The sequence below is a fragment of the Camelus bactrianus genome, chromosome 2, assembly GCF_048773025.1.
Source record: "Camelus bactrianus isolate YW-2024 breed Bactrian camel chromosome 2, ASM4877302v1, whole genome shotgun sequence".
NCBI lineage: Eukaryota > Metazoa > Chordata > Mammalia > Artiodactyla > Camelidae > Camelus > Camelus bactrianus.
This window is the reverse complement of record NC_133540.1, coordinates 62,368,027-62,392,512: the sequence shown is the minus strand read 5'-3', so window position 1 is coordinate 62,392,512 and position 24,486 is coordinate 62,368,027. Positions and strand designations below refer to the sequence as shown.

Genomic DNA, 24,486 nt, shown 5'->3' with positions numbered 1-24,486 from the left:
GGTGGATAAGAGCACAGCTCTGGAGGCCTGCCACCCACAAAGTGTGCGCTAAGGGACAGGACTGATCGTGGTTTGAAGACTAAGTAACTCAGAATGCATTCAGTAAAGAACAAATTGCAGAAAGATACTATCCTTTTAAAACACAGTGAATAGTTGATGAAGGTAAAATTACCAGAATAAGCTTTAATTTAGGGAAGCAAAAGAAAAATCTGTGTTGGAACCACATTATCCTCAGAAAGATTGTGATTTTGACCGTGAGGTTTATTTCATTCAATTGAACATGTGGATGTGTGTGTGAGAGCGAGAGCATTTAAACATGCTCACAGGCTTTCATTCTTACATTTCCCTCCTTTTGTCTCTGTGACTCTTACCCTAACCTGCTGTCTTTTGCAGCAGTTGCCCTTCATGTTTTTTTCTGTTTTTCCTTCTGAGTGATTTTGTTCTTATCATCTCAGTGTATCAGAGGGAAAACTCAATGTATAAGCAGACTGACAGTGTTGCAAACTTTCTTTGAGACTGTTTACAACAGCACCCTAAGTAGTACTGATACCCAGAGCACGTGAGTCATCACTGTATTGATGCCTGAATATTACCACGTTGGAGACTTTCCCAGACCGGACAAAGCCAGGATCACTGACCACTGAGGAACTGTGTTCTAATGAGAGCCTTGTGGTCTCTTACAGGTGTACATTCTGTATGTTGAGATGGCCTTGCTTTACAAGGGGGCTGTCTGGGGCACAGAAAACTGGAACTTCACGTTCTCCTTGATAATTTGCCAGGTTGGTTTCCAGCCAATCAGATAACTGCTTGTGGTGACACTCATTTCTCCAGGACCCCCCATCTTGTGCCAGCCCTTAGAGAGCGGTCGCACTAAGCCTGCTCACACCATTCTGAGCCAAGGGCACCGCTGTCCTGAATGCCCCCCAGTATAGATAAAAGTCGAATCCAAAAATCCAACACTGAGTTCCAATAAAACTCTGAGTGTAAAGAATACATTACCCATTTGGGGTTTGTATTACTATTTTAAACAGAAAACAGGAAGACAAGTGTTTCCTTCCTTTCTCAATGTTTGGTCACTAAGTTACTAAACCCAGCCTTAGGAATCTAAGCATATACAGACGGTGACCCTCTTCTAGTCCTAATAATGCTGCTTTGATCTTTTCTAAAATCATTAAGTATTTCATTGTTTCCCACCCTAAGCTGAACTTTACCTGTCTGCTGATTATTTATTTGAAATGCATAGATTCCTCAAAAACATCACATCAAAAATATATTCTGTCATGTCAAATTCCTTTATAGAATTGTCTCTGATTAATACCATCATCCATCCAGATAGCCAAATTCAAAGCTTTATCACTATAATTGACTTTCTTTTTCTCCCTACATCTAGAGTGTTACTAATATCCACTCATTTCTCAACCAGTAATATTTCCCTGCTTGATCATTTTATTTCATTTCCTCTGACACCCTCTTATTCAGAATTACACTTTATATCTGAACTACTGCAACAATGAATCATAACCCCTAAGTATTCTACTTCATTACTCCCACTAGGATGGCTTTAAAAAAATAGAGAATAACAAGTGTTAGTGAGGGTGTGGAAAAATTGGAATCCCCATACAGCAATCCTCATATTGCTGATGGGAATGTAAAATGGCACAGAGACTTTGTAAAAACAGTCTGGCAGTTTCTCAAAAGGTTAAACATAGAATTATCATATGATCTAGTGATTTCCACCCCCTAGGAATTCTACTCCCAAGAGAACTGAAAACATATATCCATACAAAAATTTATAAACAATGAACACCTATGTTGAAAGCAGCATTATTGATAATATCCTAGAGGTGGAAGCAATCTGTGTCTCTCAACAGATACATAGAAAAACAAAAGGTGGCATATACATATAACGCAATACTGTCCTACCTTAAAAAGGAGGGAAATCTGACACGTTACAACATGGATGAATCTTGAAGACATTATGCTAAGTGAAATAAACCAGTCACAGAAGGATAAATATGATTCTGCTTATATAAGGTACCTAGAATAGTCAAATTCCTAGAGACAAAGTAGAATGGTGGTTGTCAGGGACTTGGGAGAGGGGAAAATGGGGAGTTATTTAATGGGTACAGAGTTTGGTTTTCAGAAAATGAAAAAGCTCTAGAGATGGATGGTGGTGATGGTTGCACCACAATGTGAGTGTGCTTAATGCCACTTAAAATGTGGTTAAAATAGTACATTTTATGTTTACATATATTTTACCATAATAGAGAAAGATTTATAAATTAATGTCCATAGTAGCATTCTTTATAATACCCCAAATACGCATCATGGATAGATAGAGTATGGTGTATCTGTGGGGTGGGACACTGTTCTGCTGTAAAAAGGAATGAAGTACTGATACATATTAAAACACAGGTGAAGCTTGAAAACAATGCTCAGTGAAAGAAATCAAAACCAAAAAGCCAACTTTTTCATGATTCCATGTATTTGAAATCTCCAGAATAGGCAAATCCACAAAAACTGAAAGTTGATTAGGTGGAGGAGGGATGAAGGAAGACTGGATTTATTTTGGGAGTGATGAAATTGTTCTGGAATTTGGTAGTGGCGATCATGGCACAACTTTTTGAATATACTGAACCCACAGAATTATATGCTTCAAAAGAATGAATTTTATGGTGTATGAATTATATCTCAATTTAAAAAACCCTAAATCTTAATACATGACTTATATGATGCCATGTTGCTAGAGAAACAGCACGTCCCAGTCTCAGCTTACTATTTCTAGCTATGCAACTTCGAGAAAATTAAGTGATCTCCCTTCTGACTCCGTAAAATAGGAATAATAATAACTACCTCTCCAGATGTTTGTGTTGAATGAGTGAACATACGCAGTGCTTCTAGCACAGTGTCTGGCGTTTACTAAGAGCCCAGTAAATTTACCAAGACCTCCCGGGACATGAGCCTTCAGCAGCTTCCAATACTGTTTCAGATACTGTTTCCAGATACTCTGGAAAATGGCCCAACTCCTTTGCCATTTTACCCATACTCTTTCCATTCTGGCTCAAAACTGCCTCTCCAAATCCTCCCAGTGCTCCTTTATAGAAATCCTTCAATCCAAATGGGCGTTTTAGTCTCCCCCAGTTTGCTTCGCATATTCTTGCAGCTGTGTCTTTCCCAGAAAACAATGCCCTGCCCCTCTTCCTCTTTCTCTGAATTTCACCCTGCCCTTAAAACTCAGAAGAAGCCTTTCCCTGTGTACTAATCTTTCCCCTTATTTCAGTGCATGGTTATCTCTAGTTTTTGTAGCTCTCAGAATTTTCACTACATCTTTGACCAGTAAAGCTTTAGTTTGGTTATACTTCTAAAGTATTTATGTGATTGTGTGATCTTTTGAAAGTATGTGTCCAGCTAAGTTAAAGCCCCCGAGCACAGGGGCCACATGTTATGATGCTTTACCTTTTCCATAGCATTTAGCACATTGCCTTGATATAGTGTATTGGGAATAAATATTTGCTATTTGTGAGTTAAGTCAGTGCTGCATCTCAGCACGTACAAGGACTTAACCTAGTGACTATCAATCCTAGCTGCACCTTAGAGATACCTGGGGAATGAGGCTTCATTTTAGGCCAACAAATGAGACTCTCTGAGCCTGAAGCCTCAGCTTTATCCCCAGGTGATGCTATTATAACCAAGGCTGAGAACCACTGGATTCAGCAGATGAAGTAATACAAGCCAGTGAGTCTCAAACCTAATTGATGGCCGCAATCAAGATGTGAGGACCACTAATGCAGGCAGAGATGCTTTGGATATTGCAAACCGCTCTGCAAATATTAGGCCATATATTATGATGCGGTTGGGCGTTTCACTGCTTTGAGAAAGATCCTCCTGCCCCGAATTTTTTCGCAGCCAATGGCATGGTGGAAATATCTAATTATAGATGTCTAAAACCTTTAAACTCTGTGCAGTAGCTTTCATACCAGATGTACGTGCCTTTTTGCTAACTTAAAAATACTCAAACTCTGTGTCTTTTACAGGCTGGCCAACATTCAGCAGCAGACCCTCCCGAGACTGTCGGTCGCCCTTGCTCCTGTTGAGCTGCCACATGTGGAAGCAGGAGATGGGCTCAGCAGCAGCCAGCAGGCCATGATCCAGGAGGAGCAGTGAGGGGCAGAGCTGCTGGTAAGACCCTGGGGACAGTCGGTACTTGCTTACAAGCATAAGTTTATTCCTGATTTAATGGTCAGCCTCTCTTCCAGCCTTCAACTCTAAAGTTACTCTGAGTTGCCTCTCAAAGGCCTCTATTATCTATACTTGGGACACATGGGTTAGATTTTAAGGTCTGTGAATCTGTTAAAATTGTGTGTTGACTTTGATGTATATATGTTTTGTTTCGTTTTTTCTGGAGGAAAGATTTTTATGATTCTTAATGTCTGTCATTTTTAATGAAAGAGAGATAAGAACCATTCAAATATAATGGTCAGCATGAGAAAGGTGCTGTCTCTAGCCACCTGTCTCAGTGTGCCTCCTCTCCGTGTGGACCTCACTTACAGCCACTTTGTCTCAGTCTTGTTGAGGACCCCCCAGAAGTGCTATTTGTGGTCATTTGCTGGCCTGAAAAGTGAGCACTGCCTGAGCCTAGGCAGCTGGGTTTCACGACAGCTTGGCCTCATGGAACTAGCAGAGAATTCAAGCTTAGGATGACAGATCTCAGGAGAGCCTATAGGATTTGTTTCACATGATTTTCCTGAAAGTACAAGTAGAGCTACTGACAGAGAGAAAGACACTTTTTTCATTATGTTCTTATAGTTCATTTTAATAAAGACTAATTTGTTCTGAATGCCAAAATCTGTTAATAAGTGTCCCGACCTAAGGTTTTGTTTTTTTGTTTGTTTTTTAATCAGATTATTATCATTTATATGGACATGTGGAAGTAGGGAACTGGTGTATCTTCTTCCCCAAAATATTTATGATGAATGCTAGAATGAACTCTACTATATATACGTTTGCCTGTACCATAAGCCAGTTAAATGCATTGTAGGAAAAAAAATGCAGGCTAGCTGGAGAAAGAGAAGAATGAGGCTTTTTTCCCCCGTTCTATAACTCTTTTAGCAGGTAATTCAGCTTTAGCTTCACTGAATCTTGTTTATGCATTCAGCATAGCAAATCTTCTAAAAAGCCCGTGCAGCTGTAATCTCTGCCCTCACTCCAGATGCCTGAGGATATAAGTATCCACTCTGCCATTTGATACTTCTTAGAGACTGACCTGGTGCTGAGAAACCCTTTCCAGGGTGTCCTCAGTTAAACTCCCATGATTCCTGGATGTTGTCATTTTCGAGACACAGGGCAAGTGCATCTGCCTAGATTACCTCTCTGCCCTGGGAATTTTAAGTCACTGTGTAAGGGAAAGAGAACTCAGCACAGTAGTAACTCTCAGAATGAAAAATTTCCCCTTTCATGTTAATGTTTTTAGAGTAATCATTGTCACTGAAAATAGACTTCCTCTTTCCCCTCTCATGCTGGAAAATCTTATTAGGTAATTATGAATAGAGCATTCTTTGCTTTTCCCCTCCTCCCTTAGTGGATGCTCTCTGCCTCTCACTGTGGGGACTGTGGCTGCTCGTTCTGTGCTTGGCCTTAACATGAGAGTGGAGACACATTTTTAAGATAGAATTTTTATCTCTTTAGTGAAGGCATAACGTTAGTCAGAAGATTTTCTCTTCTGGGAGGTGAAGGGTGGGTAAGTATGGAAAAGCAAAAGTTTAGGGAAAAATATAAGATAAGTTACTGACAAAAAAAAAAAAAAAAAGAGGCCAGGAAATTAAAATATTAGCTGTTACTTTTTTTAAAACAAGATTTTCAAGTAACTCCTGGAGGAGTCCTTCCCTCATACTCAAAATAATCTAATTTTGCATTTTTTTTTTTTACAGTTGGATAAGCTTAGCCTAGAACTTATTTTCAATAGTGAATAAGCCTAAGGCTTAACTTTAGTCATATTTATTAGCTGTGTGTTCTTGGGGAAATTATTTAACCCCTTTAAGCCTTGTTTTATTTGGCAAAGGGGAAATAGGTCTGAGTTAAATAATAATGGAATCATATAATATCATATGGATAATATGTGCAGGACTGGGCATACAGTAAGTTTTCAATTTTAAATTAACATCTCTTTATTATTATTAATCACTGTTAGTAATGTTGCTTTTAGTTTTTTAATACTAAATTCATTCAAATAGTATTTCTTGACCACCTATAAATACCAGGCACTCTTTAGGAACTGGAATGCATGAATGAGCAATATAGATGAAAATCTCTCTCCTTGTTTATAGAGTGGGAGACAGACATAAATAAAAATGTATAGTATGATGAATACCAAGAAGTGCTCAGCATAAAAATGTTGGCAGAGAAAGGAAATTGGAGGCATGGAGAATAAATAACTAAAGATGGAGCAGTCAGAAAAGACATCATGATAAAATTATTTTTTTGAGTAAAAACATAAAAAAATAATATACACATACCATAAGGTTACATGGGGGAAGAGTGTTTCAGTTAGAGGAGAAATGCCACAAAGCCCTGGGGTAGTAACAGTTTTTTCAGAGTGATTCAGAGAGAATCAGAACATCTTACACAGCTCAGTCATGTCACCAGTAAACAGTTACCCAGGTGCCCAGGTGAGTGGTGCAGACAAGAACGCTGGAAGTTCAAAGAATGGCAGGGCCCATTTAGACTAAAACAGGTAAGGGAAGACTTCACAAAGGAAAGCTGTGGCCTAGTCTTGAAGGACAGGAAGAATTTGGGTAGTTGGTAAAAGGGTACAGACATTCAGTTACAAGATGAATAAGGTCTGAGGATCTAACATATAGCATGGTGACTATTGTTGATAACACTCTATTATATGATTGAAATTCGCTGAGAGAGTAGAACTTAAGTGTTCTCACCAAAAACAAACAAATGAACAACAACAACAAAAAACCCTAAATGTGTGAGGTGATGGATGTGGTGATCAACCTGATAAGGGGAATTCTTTCTTAGTGTATATATAAAATCATTATCGTGTATGCTTTATGTATCTTAGTTTTAGTTGTCATTTTATGTCTCAGTGAAGCTGGAAAAAAAAATCTCCAAAGGAGGAGTTCTAGTTAAAGTTACTTTTATACACTTCACAGTCGCATAGTCCTCACACCACCAGCCATAAAACAAACAATAAGGAGTGACAGCCCCGTGCAGAGAAGTGGAGGAGAAACATGAGGTGGAATGAAAAAAAGGATGTTGGCTTTGAGGGCGAAAAGGTGCACTAAGAAAAGGCCAGGGGCAGGTGATCTTGTACAGAGTTGGCAAGTAATGGCAGAGAAGATGGAAAAACAGATGAGGTTAATTTTTGTAAAATCCTATGACCTGTCTAAAGATTGTTACATACTGTTGTACAAATGTTGAGGAACAACTGAAGAGGTAAGTAATAAGGTAAATTCAGGTCTTTAGCGATATTATTATTTCGACAAGTTTAGAAGATTAGGGAGATAGAGGAAGTGGTTGGAATGATTTAGGAGTGAGGTTGAGAATGTGGAGTATGGTCATAGAAATAAGGCAGAAAAGGGAAGATAGGTTTGATATATTTTAGAGAAAAATCATGAAGATTTAACCGCTAATTGCACATAGGAGATTACAAAGTGTCAAAGTTTTCCCTTCAAGTTTTAAACTGACCAATTAAAATTTTGGCATTACAGGAAGTAGGGAAGCTAGGATACCCAGAGATGATACAGGACCCCTCTGGGTTCCTGTCATTAGCTACTGGCAGAACCTGGGCTGGCTCCAGGTCTTCACATTGACAGCTCCCTGTCTCCCCGTCTCCATGCCGTCCATAAGAAGTGTTTTGCCTGACAACTTGTGGAGAATAGAGTTAGAAGGTTTCGATTTGCCCATTAACACTGTTTTGAGGCCATTTTTCTACTTAATATGGACATTTTTACCTTTTCTCATGAAACAGATCTATGTTGTTTAGAAAGGGTCAAAGAAACATTGATAAGACTAGAAAAAGGTCATTGTATATGCTTAGATTCTCCCATGCTGAAGATGTCATCTTTCTTTTTCTTCAATGGTTTGAGATGGAACAATTATTTCTATCATGGTACTGTTCTTTCTGTTTATTTTTCAGAAGAAAAATGACTTTTGTTATCTCAACTTTAAATCACCACATGGATTTCAAAATTAAAACTTCAAATGTCCCTTTCTTATGGACCAATCCTATAAACTGAACAAGCTTGATCAATTTATCCTTTGAGTCATGGGACTCTAACCTAAAACAGACCCTAGAGATCATCTAATGCAGTGCTCTTCAAATGGTTACTTTCTACCCATCTATTTCTTATTAAATATTTTTTTACTTTTAATAAAATGTAATTGTCTAGCAAGGGGGCAGAAGTGTATTTAAAAGAGAAAATTTTATTTTTCTATTAACAACAGTGCTACAATCCTTTCTTTATACATCTCTTTACTTTCTCCATACACATGCTGTGTTATAATATGAGTCATGACTGAACTGTATGAAATCAAAACCTTTGTTATCTGCGGTGTCTTGAGTTCTATGTGTATGAGGCTCAGATTGGTCTCTTAGTCTCTATGTCCCAAGAGAGTGAATTATGGAAGACTGTTGACATTCTCATGAGATTCTGCTGAGAACTCTGGCAGTCCCTAAGTTATAAATAGTACTATATAGCATTTCTGGCATTAATGCCTGTCCACATATGACATACACTTTGAGTTTAGAACGAGTCAGCCAGGCTAAAATAGGCTGTCCCCTATGAAAGTTATTTTCACAATTCTTGTGTTTCAGTTTCCCCATCGACAGGTGAAGTATCATTTGCCTCTATTGATCTCATAGGATATTTTAAGCATAAGTGAGACTTGGTGAAAACACTGTGTATTCTGAAATGAAGTAGCAATGCAAATAACGGCACTAGAGATGTTTGCCCACCTTTATAGATGTTTATCTAACCAAATCTTTTCCTTATTCTCTCTCATTACAGATGTTCATCTAACCAAATCATTTCCTCATTAATTTTTCTAGTTAGTATGTACATTTTCATCCTCTCTCATGAAACAGATCTAAGTTGTTTAGAAAAGGTGAAAGGCACTACTAAATGTGAAATTAATTTGTTATCTTGGCTTTTTTTAATGTTGAAAAGATTGGAAGAGCAAGTGATGGGTTTCTTGGAGAATCTGTGATAATACAGTTAATGTTGTATATGTGTATACCACTTTTGTAATTTTCAGCCAAAACCACCTATAGTCCTTGAATCTTGGTGGTTTTGGAGAGCCCTTAAGACAAACAAACAAATAAAAAATCTTGGCCACCTTTTCCAGATCTTGAATCCCCCTCCACGCTTGCACATATGCACACAGGCACACACATCTTTCCTTAAATTCTCCCGGCTAGCTGGCTTCCTACTTCCTTGAGAACATCAAACTTGGGCAAGAGCTTCTCCCACTTTCTTTCCCACTCACACTCCTAAATCCAGCTTGTCCACACCTCTACCCATCCTTGCCATTCTTAATTTCCTTTTTCCATGAAGTAGTCATTTCCTAGTTGTTCCCTCTGTTTCTATCCCCCCCCCCCTTTTTTCTTTCCTGGCAGTCAATTTAAAGTACCCCATTAAGCTCATTCTTAGATGCAAATGTAACTGTGCATATCCCTCCTTAGGGATACTTCGGGGGACTTTGATGGATACCTGTTGTCAAACTGTATGTTAAAGCAGAGCAAGTCCCCCACCCCCACCCCTTGCAAAGTTTTTACAATTAAAATAGAATTCATCTGGTCAGTGCAGAAATGGATGCAATGCCGGGGCTCTTAGGGCCACCTACCTCCCTGTTCAGCCCATGTAGGCCTGAATCACTCTGAGAATGAATGCTTGCTATCTAAAGAACTCAGTTTGGAAAACCACTGGCCTACAGGAAGTAAGTCAAACTCAGTATTTTATATTCCTTATCTGGCTCTTCATTACTCTTCAACCTCCTTGTCACCATGTTGTCTGTCCCTCAGATTCTGTGATGTAATTATTCCTAACTCTATAGGTCCTTAATATAACATTATATTTCACGCATTCAAGCCTTTGTACTTGCTGCTCTTCTGGTTAACTGCCTTTTTCCACTTAAAGACTCAGCTCAGGTTTCTCATCAGCAAAACCTCTTATGTGTGGCACTGCTGTCCCTCACACATTCCACTTACTGTATTCCTGTGTGCCTGTCTTCTCTACAAACTCTAAAAATCCCTAGGACAAAGGCTGTGTCTTATCTTCCATTCCTAACATCTCACACAGTCTTCGGTTACATAGTAGGCACTTAATCACACTCTTTAAAAGAAGGAATTCACTTTGTGATCATATCTTTTATTCTTTGTCCCCTATGGCTCCTTCTTAAAATAGATACAGCACCTGCCCCTTAAGGGGGTGGGCAGAGGTGGAGGAGGAACTGGGAGAGTAAGTTGGAACTTTCAGTGTCTGGGCATAGTAATCTCATATACAAAGTTACATTATTGCAGAATTTGAATCTCCAAGATACTCAATTGTAAGTAACACTTGTCTAAGTAACATTTGATGCTCCCCCCCCACCCCTAAAGTATCCTACCCAAATTAAATTTATTACAACTGGGATTTATGTTTTTGTTGGCTATTTGGGGAGACTTTAGGAATATTCTAATTCCAGTAGTATCAATGCACAGAAGTTTTAACTATAGGAAGAGAAATTTGAAAGCTGTTGTGGATGGTGTCTACTGGGTGATAATTTTGATGAATAAACACACTCAAGGCCTTGTTTGGTGAGACATAAGTGCAGGAAATGTTTTGAAAATTCCAGAAAGTTTAGTTGATGATAGATTTTCTGACCCAGCAGTTTTTTGCTCTGCTCTTTTTTTCACTCTCAGGTAAGAGGAGAAAAGCGGTCAGCGTAACTTCAGAACGTAGGCTCCTGTGGGAGGCCGTGTATTTGGCGGTGCTTTCCGGGTGCCTTGTGATGTTATGAGGACATAGCTGGGAATGTGTGCAAGCCTGCAGGGCTAAATCAATATGCTGCATCTCTAGAGAGCATTTTAGGAAAGACTTCCAGCTCCAGGTTCCCTAACCAAACAGTGAACTGATTATTAAAATCCATAGCTTCAGAGGATGGTAAATAAACTTCCCGCATCAAATGCACAATTGAGTTCTTGTACATTTTAAGTATATTTCATTTAGAACAACAACAACAACAAAAAAGTGTAGACTTTTGTTATATATTTATTAAAAGTATAAAACCAGATGGTCTTAAAAAGGTTTTTTTTCCTTAGTTTCATACTTTTTTAAAGGTAGTAGATAGTTTGGGTTTTCTTTCTTTCTTTTTTTTTTTTTTCTGGTATCATTTATATTTTAGTTGTCCCTTTCCCTTTTTTCAGATGTCCACCTTCTCAAAGTGAGTCATTTTTAGATATTTTAAAAATATAAATTACTATAATATTTTGTTAGTAAGTTTTCCTGAAGTAGCAAGGGACAAAAACACATCTGAATGCCTAGCACATAGTAGGTGCTTAATAAATATTTTTTTGATTGATTGAAGGGGTTTCACCCTATGGAAAGGAAGATAATGTAACATCAAAATATTTTGAAAAGCTTAGTTTTTTCTAATGATGGAGAAGATACTTTTCTTCACTAACATGTGTCATACAATTGGAATATATCATAAAATGTCTACTTCAGATCTTTATTGAGGCCAGTTAAAGAAGGCAGAAGAGGGAGATAAGGGGAGAAAAGTGGCCAGAAGATAAAGAGGGCAATTTTCTAAATTTATGAGACAAAATGTTTATAAAATTTTGACAGCTATCATCTGGGAGAAAAGTTAACTATTTTAAAACTTTAAAAAAATGGTTATTCCCTTTTTATGCCACATGCAGGAATCTTGTTTACTATCTTTCTACAAAGGACTGGTCTAGCATCCGACTGGATTCTTCTAATTGGGAACTCACCAATTGAGTACATTTTTAGAATGTTCTAATTGTTTCGTATCATACTAAGCTAAAATATGCATTTCTTGAAGAATGTTGGCTCCCTTTTTTAATGTAATGGTCCCTTAAATATTAAAGTTTGGGATTTGGTATTTTAGGTACGATCAGATCATTATAGGGCACTCTAGTTTCCTGGACACTGCACATCTATTAATACGGCCCTAAAGCACACATGGCTTTCTTGCCCCAAGACCACACGTTGAAATGCTTTGTCTTTTTTTTTTCTCACAAGCAGCTGATTAACCAAATTTCTTTCATTCTTACTTTGTCACTGTGATTTTCTAAATCAATGTGGAAGATTTTAACATTTAATTTAGTAAATTCCATCTTCTTATTCTTGGTCCCTCCTTTAAGCTTAGGCAAGTTTATGAAAATCTTTTCATTCCATGTATTATTTATATACATATGCTCTCTTCTCTCCTCATTTCCTCTGTAAATTTTATAAGCATAACCTCTGTGTTTTCTTTGATGTTACTGATTAAAATGTTGGTTTAATTTCTTTTTAAAAAATGGCTAATCATTCAGAGAACAATCATATATATGTTATACATGTTTAAGTCTTAAAACTTAGAACAACTCTCATTTGTGACGTCCTTCATCTTCTCTGTTTTTAACTCTCTCTAGAAAGTAGAGGCATTGTATATCTTACTTTATAGGAAAAAAGAGTCTGCTTTCATGATGTAATGCTATACTTTTAAAACTTTAAAAGTTAGCTTTATATTTACAACTGGTGGCATAAATTAGATGGTTCCCACAGACTGAAGGTCCTGGATCAAGATAGGCAACTGAGGAAGGTTAAGATGAACTCTGCCCACCTCCCCCCAAAAATGGGTGGGGAGGGGGCCGAGTGCAACACTGAACTGACTGGCCTTACTGGAATGATTTTAAGACATTTGTCCAGTAAGTTGGACACAGTGATGAATCATGAACTAAAGGATGTTATAGAAGGTAGGCTTGGACGTGTAGAAGCAATTGTCTCACTTCTGAATTTGTGGTTACTTTTGCCTTTGTTAAGGAGAAAACACTTTCCCATTGATTCTGCAGATAATGTATTTTCCATCTTTGACCCATTGGTAGACTGATTTTTCCATTTAACTAATTTATCAGAAATAGCAGATAATACTCTTGGTATTAACCAATATAAACCTGAGACTTTTTGGTCTAAGTCACATTAGAATAATGCAGGTCAGAGTGATATAATGATGCACAACTGACATTGATAAGAAAAATTGTGAATTTTCTTTTTTTTTGAGGATATTAGAGAAAAAAATGTAAACTTTAAACTTCCACTGTTGTTTCCAAAGCCTTAGTTCATCAATTACTCCATTTTCAGAAAATTATTTCAGTAGGAAGGTTTACTAATAAAAAAATTTCTGCTATATCCCTAAACTTTATATGTTCACTCAACCACTGTCTAATTACCTTTTCATTTATTTGTCATCTCCTGCCTCCTATTCTCTTTAACTGTCAATCATTTCCCTCCCTTTCTGGGAACACTGCTTCCTGCTGGTCAGTAGGTCAGTAGGTCAGTAGGTCAGAAACCATGGATGGGTCTGATATGAATATTTATATATATGTAAATACCCAACCCAGGTCATTCTTTTAATCAAAATGACAAAGAAGTTTGACTTTACTGTGCTTCTGTTTTGTTTTATGTTCAAGCTCAAAGTTTTATGTTTGTGATATTTATGTCTTGAGATACTTGATAATACTATGATTAAAATCCCTATTGTTGAATCCTTCTACCCCTGAAAGACTGAGAATTTCCTTTAAATTCAGTTAGCTGAATCATTTAAATACTTGCAAATTAAGACATTACTTCTGTTGTATTTTAAAAAGTTGGATGAATTGCCCTTTAAAACAAAATCATCTCTTCAAAAAAGGCACTATTTTCCCCCAAATACATAATTGAGAAGAAATATTTTCCTGCTTAAGTGGTTCATACTTATCTTATTTAGCCTATTGTTTAATGTAAAGTATTTCTCAGAAATTTTATGTAAAGTCTAAGCCTATATTTTCATGCATTGATAGTAAACAACACAATAGATGTGAGGCAAAAAAAAAAGCGTTTTTTTTTTTTTAATGATAAATTGTGGGTGTATTGGTGCTATGCTTTATTTTTGTTCCCACTGCAGTGCTTAATAGCTTTTGGTAAATAAAATGATCAGTGGATAACAGTCAAACCAGGCTTACTTAAAGTGGAGATATTGCTTACTTGTGAACTTTTTAAAGAAAAACTTAATTTCACTAAGAGGGTTTCAGGACTCTTGATTATGGATTTTATGAAGCAAACTATAAGGCAATAGAAAGTTACCTCCAATTTGGGGCAAGAGTTGCATTCCTGCCAATATAGTTAAATATGGTATCATCAACAGGACATCTTCATCCAGAATCCACAGATTACCATCTCCTGCCCTGCAGGTTTGTGTGACCATAGGATTAGTGCATATTTCATGAGATAACATCCATCCCTAACGTCTTCATTCCTTGACCCATTGTAAATGTAGATATACGTCCAAAGAAGTTTCCCTGACTCATACACATAAATGAGTATGTCCCTATATAGCTGTCTCTTCAAACTTTATTTTTACAGAAAGCTTACAAAAACTGTGGATAAAAAACATATTAATCTTACTTAATGGATAGCTGATGCTGAAAATAACATGAAAGTCAAATTATTAATTCTGTTTTTCCTAGCCCTTACCTTTGAGAAGCCTGAGTCTTTGAGAAGTGAGGTGACTGCTCCAGGGTGACAGGTGACAGTGGTACTTAGGTGACACTAAGTCCTCTAAGTACGTAGTGGTGCTCTTCCCACTGCTGTGTACTACCCCTGTTAAAAAAATTCTGTAATTCATAGTTCATTTTTTAATATTTTCCATAAACTATTATATTATTATTAAAGAAATACAGAAAAGATTTCTTAAAATTGCTCATTGTTTTCAGATACGTTAGTAAGTATTTTTCTTCTCTGAAATTTTGTTTTTCTCAAAGGCAGTAGTATTTTTGCCTCTTCTAAATAACACTTAGTATTTTCAGTAACATAATTTTAATCAGTGGTCACATTAAACCCTTATTTTGAACCATATTCCTAGTTACTTTTTATAACAAGGCTTGGGTTTTTTTTAATTCTTTATTTTAATTTTGTTTTATTTTATGGAAGTGTACTGGGGATTGTGCATGCTAAGCATGTGCTCTACCACTTAGCTATTTCCCTCCCCCCGGGGTTTTACTACGACTACTACGACTACTACGACTACTACGACTACTATTATTACTATTATTATTATTATTATTATTATTATTATTATTATTATTATTAATCACTTATAATTTATCAGAGAAAGTACCACCCTTTAGGTTCCATAGTTTTGTATTAGATGGCTGTCAGCAGAGTAGGGGGTATCATGTTAACACCATGAAGATTTTATTGTGAAGACATGGAATGGTTGTTAACGATAGCAGGCAAAATGAAAATAGTAAATGTGAACATTTTCTGGGACAAAACAGAACGTGAGTAAATAAAAGTATAAAATATAGTTGGATACCTGGCCACGTACTTGAAAATGTCTTAAGGAATGTCACTGGAAACCTTTGAGTTGCATAATCATCCATGTAAACTGAAAATGACCTAATGGAGTTTGAGCTCAGGAGGTCCTGGGGCTTCTCTCTTGTTCTTATTAGGACCCCTGACACTGTGCTTGGCACATGTTAGGTAACGAGTAAGTGTTTGGTGCGTGAGTAATGATTGGCATTGACTCACTAACCGGGGAGGGGAGTTACAAAGATGCTGCTTATCGATAATCGAGTTAGACGCTTTGGAACATTTTACAATGTTTGGTGAGAAAACAGTGCCATATGACTATGCTATACTAAGGTAAGAACTACTTCTGTTCTTACATAGACCATATGAATTTATATTTAGCCAATATAATCTCACCAGAATACATAAAACACCAAACTTGTTTAGGGGATGGTTGAGAAAGCATGTGGTAAAAGAGGGTTTTAAGCTTTGAATGTACTAGAAAATGATCATATTCATAATTTTTAAAAATATCCTAAACAATACTGTGAACAGTTTGAGTTGAATGTGCTTGTGTCTGAGAAAGGTCTTTGCGTATTTATGAGTTCACCTCATCACACAGAAGGGAACGCCTTGCTTTGGGAAGCACCCGTACCCGTGCTCAGCACTGACACTGCTGAGCGGTATGTAATACCAGGAGGCAGAGCCATGATTTAGGATGTTGAGATGTCTTGGGCAAGATTTGAGTAAGTTTTTTATAATAAGAAATACATAGCTCCTGTGAAATCATCCCAACTCCTTGAGGCAAACTTAGCCCCTTTCTTTTCTGTGTCTCCAAAACATGTTGTGTATGATCTACTACAAAACTTGTCACACTGTTTCTTTAGGGTGTTTGAAGCATCTCTCTTCCTCAGAGATCAGACTCTTGAATCCTTAGTACATACCAGGCACTTAATAGATACTTGAATGAAGAGTGGGCTACTGCTACCTAAAAATAATAGCATTTAATATCAGGCATACAGTAGATGGAAAAAAAGTGTTCTGTTATTCAGAAAACTTTTCTAATGGAGGGATCTTTAGTTATCCCCCCCTTGTTTTTTTGTTTTTTTCCTTTGCAAAATTTAGGTAATGTAAGTGTTACATGTTTCTTGGAAGATTGAAAGGGTATGTCTGTGGGAACACTTGAGCTCTGGGTCTCATTGCAGAATAATAGTTTGAAAAGTTTAAAGGTTGTATTCCAAAGGAATAAATTTATTAGGCTTTAAAGTTCCTTTGAGCTGATTCACTCTATCTGGGTTTTTCTAATTTACTGGTCTAAAGTATATGGCATTTTATTATTTTTAAAAATATTCTTTATGTCTGTAGATATAGTACTTCTGTCTACACTAGTTTATATAGATTTTTTAATTGCCTTAGTGATTTTTCTATCCACTGTATTTTCTTTTCTACACTACAGGAATCTACACTTGAATTCATTTAAGCCTGTTACACAGGTTTTTGTTATTAACTAATTCTCTTATTGTCAGTTTTCCCTTTTTCCTTAAGTTTGTTTTGTTTTTCTAAATTTGGTTGAAATACTTATGTCTTTTATTTCTATTCTATTTTGTGTTCTCAGTAAAAGGATTTTTTAAGGCTCTAGTTATAATTCAGTTACAGCCCATGCATTTTGTGATGTACTGTATTCATTACCACTTTTTTCCAGAAAATTTTTAAAGTTTCAATTTCTTCTTGGAGCAAAAAGTTATTTAGAAAAAGAAACAAAAATCTCTTCAGTTTATCCTCTCCTTGACTAATGTTATTATTTGCAATATTAATTCCTGTTTTGTTTTGTTTTGTTTTTTCTTCCAATTCTGTTTTATATTTTGCTTGTGGAATCATGTTACTGGGCATTATTTTCCTTCACTCCTTAATTTCCATCTGTCTTCTAGTTTAACCATTAATCTGCCTCAGAGAGTACCTGTGAAAACTTTCCTTGGCAGGACAAGGCATGTGAGGTCTAAGATTTATTTCTAGAACACTAAGCAAATCATATCTTTAAGCATGTTCTTCTACTGTTGAGTAATATGTTTATTTATTTATTTAAGTTGAAGTATATTTTTCAAGGGTACTGTTCTGCTCTGTTCCCCTAATACATCCTTAAAGGAGGACTGATGATTCACCTAGCACCGCAGAAGTGTGTGAGAGCATCTTCTCAGACTGCCCAAAACGTTCTTTTACTGGGACATTTAGAACATTATTGCTTTAAAACTTTTTTCTAATTGTTGAAAATACTGCTTAAGAGGTCAGCTCCCTCCCTCCTACCCCTTTCTGTATCTGTCTTTCAAATTGTCGTGGACTCTGGTCCAGGTTCATAATCTGGGTTTGTCCGATTTTCATTTTTGGTGCTTGGAGAAGAGCTCTGTCCCTCTGGGGCCTTCCTCCCCCAGTGAGCCCAACCTGTTTGGGAAACTGAGCACTCCTGCCAAGGCGAGCCCACTCAGAGTGAGAGGCCAGGTGAGAGAAGGGTCCTGCCACACACAGCTGTTCTGTCTGGTGAGCTTGGACCCGTTTCCTTTCCCCGGCACCGCTGCCTTTGGCTGCTTCGTGTTTAAGTAAGACATACCTGTTTCTCCAAAGCCTCCCGCACCTTCGGCCCTTGCTGTGTATGAGGAGGGAGACTGGTTGGGAAGAAGCGTCCCTGTGTCAGAGTGAGTCCGCCCGCAAGAGCAGTGAGCTTGGGGAGCAGTACCGCAGCGCTGCTGCGCTTCTGGTTGTGTTTCCCGTTCCCTCAGCTGTGGCGCCGGGGCAGGGCTTCAGCTGCAGGGCCTCCCTCTGTCCTGTCAGCCCTGTGTGCCCCAACCTGCGCCCTCCAGTGAGGGGCTGTTGGGGCAGTCGGCCAGGGTTGTCTTTATTTTCTACAGGCCACAGCTGGTTCAGGAGGAAGGGCTGTGATTAGACTCTTAGAGATGTCCTTTAGTGTGGGTTCATCTGCATTTTATCCAGAAATTCCTCAAACCTTCTGCCTCTCAGCTGTCACTATACCATATAGTATTTTAGTGCTGATGCAGGACATTTTGCAAGTTTTGTTTTTCTCTTATTATTTAAATCATTTAATGGGAAGAGGGCTTAGATGTCTGCTCTTATGTTACCATTTTTCTCTACAAGTCCTCCGCCTAATTTTGTTCACGAGCATGATGAAAATTAGCTCCTTAAATGAGTTTAATATTGGATGCTGCTTTCAAGGAAATTCAAAATAGAAAGCAAGCTTTCAAGAAAAGAGAATAAATTATCAGCCAGTCTCACAAGGATAAAAATAAGCCAAATCTTTTGGAGTAATTTTTTTTTTAACATTTCCAATTCAAGTTGAACTCTTCACATGAAACTGAAGAGCTAAAATCTTTAACAGATAAGGATCCTACGTGCTAATTTATGAGAATCTATAAGCTCACTGCAAATTTTAAATAAACTTTGCTAGGAAAAGGGGACCAGTTGCTTTCTTAGGATTCTCAACAGGATCTCAAAGCTCAGGAACTAAAGCTGTAAGTGTATAAGAAAATGAGGGCAAAAATTCACCATCTTAAGAGTTTCTGGTTTGCAGTTTTACTACAGAAAAGGAGAGTGAAGAGCTGAAACTGGAGTGCAGAAAACTGGATTTGCTACCATTTGAAGTGTATCCAGAATCACCAGCAGACTTTAAACAAGATGCTGTATTGCGTGGTTCTTTGGTGTGCTGGGGAGGGAGGAGGAGGGAGTTTGAAAGGACAAGTGGAGAGCACCAACTGAAGTTTGTTTCGGCCTTGATGTTTCAGTTTCAGAATCTTGTCAGGGAGCGTTGAGGGGACTGAGGTGATTGGTCATGATGGCGGTTCTGCGCTTCGATGGTTTTTGAGGGGGAAAGAGCCCAGCTCTCTCTTCCTGCATGGAAGGTGCTATCAGTACTGGCGTCACAAAGCTAGGCACTGGCAGTCAGTACAGCTCATTCTTCTAATGTATCAGAATATTTTCATATGCTTCTTTGTTTTGGTGGGAACTGGTAAAACAATTTTCTGCAAAAACTGAACAAGTTGTTCAATTTGTGAACAATCCAACTGGCCAGCACTGAGCAGGGCTCCCCAGTTTCTTCCTCTGAATTACATTTTGAGTCCTTAGAGGCATCAGTTTCCCAAATTGGGAAACTCTGGTTTTCTCTTTTTTTTTAATCATCTAATTATTTTCCTTGTCGTTGAGTATGAGGGACACAGAGGGATTTGATTGATTTGTATGTGCAACAAGTTAAAAATCTAATTAGGGTATCTCTTTTTTTGTTTTTGTTTTTTTTAAACTACTTAACCCTTTTATATTTCCTGAATCTTTTCTAATCATGGAAAAGTTGCTGAGCAAGCCCAACTTTGTTTACTAGCTTATAAGATAAAGAAGAGTAAAATGGGAGTGTGTAAAGGCACAATGGTGAGCAGATAGTGTTTCCAACTAATCTCAATGTTCGGGATTCATTTAGCATTAATTCTATTCTTTGGTGTCTTCCTGTTTTTCTGACATAGTGACCTGCCATAACAAAGAGGAAACAGCAGGAAACTTGGTACCAATTAAAACCAGTCTCCTTCCACCGAAGAACTGAACTGTCAGCAAATGTAATCTCAAATTCAAATAGTGATAAGTGTTTTAGATGAAACAGGAATAAAAGGACAAAACTATTACATTTCAGCATCTGCTGGAAAACAATTAAAATGCATGCCAGTTTAATTAAGTTTGGTATTTAATATGTTACAACTTGCACAGCAGAAATACAAATAGATGCCTAATGCATAGTGTGTATGTTTGGGTGGAGACCGCTTTCAGCAAAATTGAATACACTGGGATGGAAGTCTACATGAATATTGTGTATACATTCACTTTCATCCCAGCTGTGAGTTATTTAACTGGGATGATTCAGTTTGTACCCATATAACTCCAAATTAATCTGAGTAGCAGTATTTGAAGTTTGAATTTGTTCTAGGATGAGTCAGGTGTAGTAATAGGTTTCTGTATCAAAACAAGTCTTCAGCCTTATTTGGGAGGAAATTTGAAATATCTGTTCTTCGCATAACTGAGATGCTTTGTCCTTGGATCTTTACATTAAGTGGTCAGCTGAATTGATTTTTAAGGTTAGAGGTCTAAATACTTTGTGCCCTTTGATACAGTTTCATGGCTAACATAGTGTGCTTCCAAGAACTTTCTTTTAGCTACAACAGTATACACGCCAGGTCAGTTTGTCACAATGGGAATAGAACAGAAATCTGACAGCAGATTTCTCATTTTTTTTGTTTCTTAATGGAATTAAATATATGATTTTATTTTTCTGCAGTGAAGATATTTTATTATTAAAGATTCAGAAATCTTAAACTTGTAGCTACGAAATAACTAGTTTAAACAGACGCAAAAAACTAAAGAGTTTAGTTCTACTCATCTGGGAATACCAGAATGCTGAGATTTTCCCTATAGATATTTTACTGACATTTCAGGTTTATTTGTTTATCATAGAGCCCATCAAGAATAATCATATCTATTCTGTTTTCATTCAATGAATAGGCAATTTTTGAGTGCCTGCTACATGCCTGTGTAGGCTTTCAGATAGGGAGGGGAGAGATAAGACATGGAATTTGCCCCTAAGGAGTCAGAAATAACTAAGTCAAAAAAGGACAAACTTTGTTTGTGATAATCAGGTGAGCCACCAAGAGAATTTAGGGCTCTAAACCCCTGTGTGAGGTCCTTGTTCTTTTAACCAATGTGCTAAAAAGTAAGCAAGTCATTTACATTGGAGTCCCAGTAGTTTGTTGAGGTTTTTGTTTTTTTTTTCGTCCCCGCATGTTGGGACCTGTGTTGAAAATAAACATGTATGGGAAGAGACTTTAAATTTGTTTTTCCTCAGTTGCTAATTCAGTAACTAGGTGGTGTGTGTTCTAGTATTTAATGCACTTAGTCACTAAAATAAATTTCTATGTTAAAAGGCCTAATTGCTAAACACAAACCTTAAGATTCCTATAAACCAGCAGGAGAGAGAGTATGTGTATATAATCATTCATTCATTCAACAAATACTGAATGTCTACTTTCTGCCAGGTACTGAGTTAATTATTATGGTTGAATATGAAACCAGTAGACAACTGTTACTCTGTAAGAAGCTTAAGCCTGGTGGAGGCTGCAGATAAGGAAACAGGCAGGTACAGTACAGCGTGTTAAGTGAGGAAAAACACGAAGTGTTCTTGGAACACCCCGGAGAGCATCTAACACCCTCTTGGAAATTCACTCAGTTTCCTAGAGGAAGCACTCTTTACACTAAGACCTGAACAGAATAAATAAGAGTTAATTTGTTCAAAATGGGAACGGTGAAGGGGAAGATTTGTTACAGTGAGAAGGACACTGCCACCCCCTTGGGAAGGCACAGAGGCAAGAGAGAATCTGTGTGTTGAAGGAACTGAAAATTACAAATGTGTCAACAGGAGGCTCCAGCAAATGAGCGTGAGAGAAATCAAGACTAGACCCTGATAGCTTTAGGGTCATATTAAGGGGATTAAGGGGTTGGAAGGATCTAATAAAGGATGAGAAGTCTGTAGAGAAGCCATGGTGTTCAGCACTGGGCTTTAGTATAGAGAACGGGGGAAGACGAAGACTAGAGGCAAGAATGGACTGTTGCGGTAATCCAGGAATCAGACAGTGACAGTAAGAACCATGATAGTAAGAAAGAGGATGTGGCTAATTTATGGATTCCAGAGACAATGAAAAGGTAGAACTAATAAATACTTGGTATTTAATGGGGGTGCTTGTAAGAGGAAAGAAAGAATTAAATAAACATTTAAGGTTTCTTCTTAAGTAACTGGGCAGATGATATTACCACTGTGACAGGGAACTTGCACGAGAGTACAAATTTGAAGCAAAAGACAGTGAATTCAGTTTTGTGTACTCAGATGACTAGGAGATTAATTGCAAATTCAACTTGGCAGCTCTGATGAGGACTAGAAGTAGAGATCTGAGGTTGATCTGTAAATTGTGTTCATGGGAGCTAATCATCCAGCAAATGGTTATCTCACTACCTTTCTGGCCATCTCTTGGGTCACCTTGCTGGCTTTTCTTTCTCTCTGGGATCTCTTAAATTCTAGAGATTTCTCAGCCCCAATCTTAGGCCATGTTCTCTTACTGTGCTCTCTCTGAAGATCATCTCATGGAGCCCTATGGCTTTAAATACCATTGAGAGGCTGACAGCTTTGCCCTCTTAACTGAGTTCTTGACTTTTAAACCCAACTGCCTGCCTAATGTACCCATTTGAATGATAATATGCACTTCAAATGTACTTCTTCAAGACTGAACCCATAATTTCCCCATCAGTCTTGTTACTCCCGTTCATCTCTGTCTCGGTAAATGGCACCATCATCAACCTTGAGGCCCAGGATAAAACTAGGCATATCCTGCTTTCTTCCCTTTCATTCACCTCTCACACCCAATTCATTAACCAAGTTGTTTTGTTTCTGCCTCCAGAATGCATACCGAATCCATTCACTTCTCTGTGTTTCCACTGCTCTCCCCCTGCTTCAGGAGATCACATTCTTTCTCTTGGATTACAGCAGTCTCCCAGCTTGATGCATCTACTCTCAATGCCTTCAGTTAATTCTCCATAAACTACCAGAGTGATCTGTAAAAGTCCACATCAGAGTATGCAAGTATTCTTTATGTAACACTCAATGGCTTCTCATTGGATTTCAGTAGTGATCTAAGTGCCTCACCCCTCCCTGGCCTTTACATGCCTCTAACCTCATCTTAAAACTGCTCTCCCTCTCTCTTGCTTACTGAGAACTAACCAGACCAGTTCCTCTGTTTCTCAGATAGGCCAAGCTCATTTACGCTTCAGTGCCTGTGTACTTTCTGTTCCATCTGACTGGGACATTCTTCCGCCAACTTTTCCTGCCACTGGCTTTTTCATTCAGCTCAGATAGAGGTTGGCAACTCAAAGTCTTTCCCTAACTTCTCTATTAAATAATTCCCTTTTAGCCCCTCTCTGTCCTAACATTCAGATTTATTTCCTTCAGAACACTTAGGAATCTGCAATTTTCTTATTTGTTTACTTGTTTGTCTAAATAAACTTCATTAATGAGGGAATCTAGACTCTCTTGTTCATCCCACATCTCTAGAACTCAGCAATACCTTGAATATAGCTACCTGTTAAATAGAATGAGTAAATAGATGAATGAATGTTGAAGAAGTTCTAGACTAGAACCCCGAGGACACTGGCATCAAAGGAATAAGCAGAGGAAGAGGTGCTTGATAGGACAGTGAGGAGGAGCAATGAGAGACAGAAGACAACTAAGGCAAGATGTCACTAAAGTGAGAGTGTCCTAATACAGGTCTAAAGGGAAAGAGCGTTTGGAAGAGGGCAGCTCTTCTGGCTGAAAGGGAACAGGAAAAGCTGTATGGAGGAAGTGAATTTTTATTGAACCTTGGAAGATAGGTAGGGAAATCCTGTAAGAAGGAGAGAATGGAAGCACAAAGGTGTAGAAGCAGAATATGCATGCCTGGGTGGGGAACAGAGAGTCATTTCATTTGTCTTTCATATGCCTCACTTAATACTCAGTAACCCCTTCAGTGTTGGTGTTGTCACTAGATTAAAAAAACTCCACCAGCATCACACAGTAAGTGGAAGAAGGAAGATTTTAAAATTTAAGTACATGTAGATCTATCTGACTGCAAAGTCTACTTTTTAACTCCAACTTAAGTCATTGAGATTCTCTACAGATACGTCATGTCTACCCTGAAAATGACTGTATGCCACTGATGGAATGAGGTATAAAAAGTAGGTGGCAGTGGAGACAGATACTCCTACCTTTGACTATTCCCATCTTGGCCTCAAGAGAAATTGAGCTGAGGATACAATTAAGTACTCTCATTTCAGCACTTTCTCTGTCTCAAAAATATGAGAAGTTTTGAAAGTTTCAAACTATGCA

General features: G+C 37.8%; 1 protein-coding gene across 4 annotated transcripts in view; it reads left to right on the top strand.

Annotated features, from left to right (window-relative positions):
* The window catches only part of TET2 (tet methylcytosine dioxygenase 2), a 123,758-nt gene that overhangs the window by 32,245 nt on the left and 67,027 nt on the right, over positions 1 to 24,486 (top strand). For 3 of the 4 annotated variants that reach the window (XM_045515758.2, XM_010953619.3, XM_045515757.2), the window contains exon 2: positions 4,035 to 4,179. The gene's annotated coding sequence lies outside the window, so the exon portion shown is untranslated. Of the gene's footprint in view, positions 1 to 760; positions 780 to 4,034; positions 4,180 to 24,486 lie in introns of those variants that run through there. The other variant, XM_010953620.3, reaches the window with a different exon arrangement.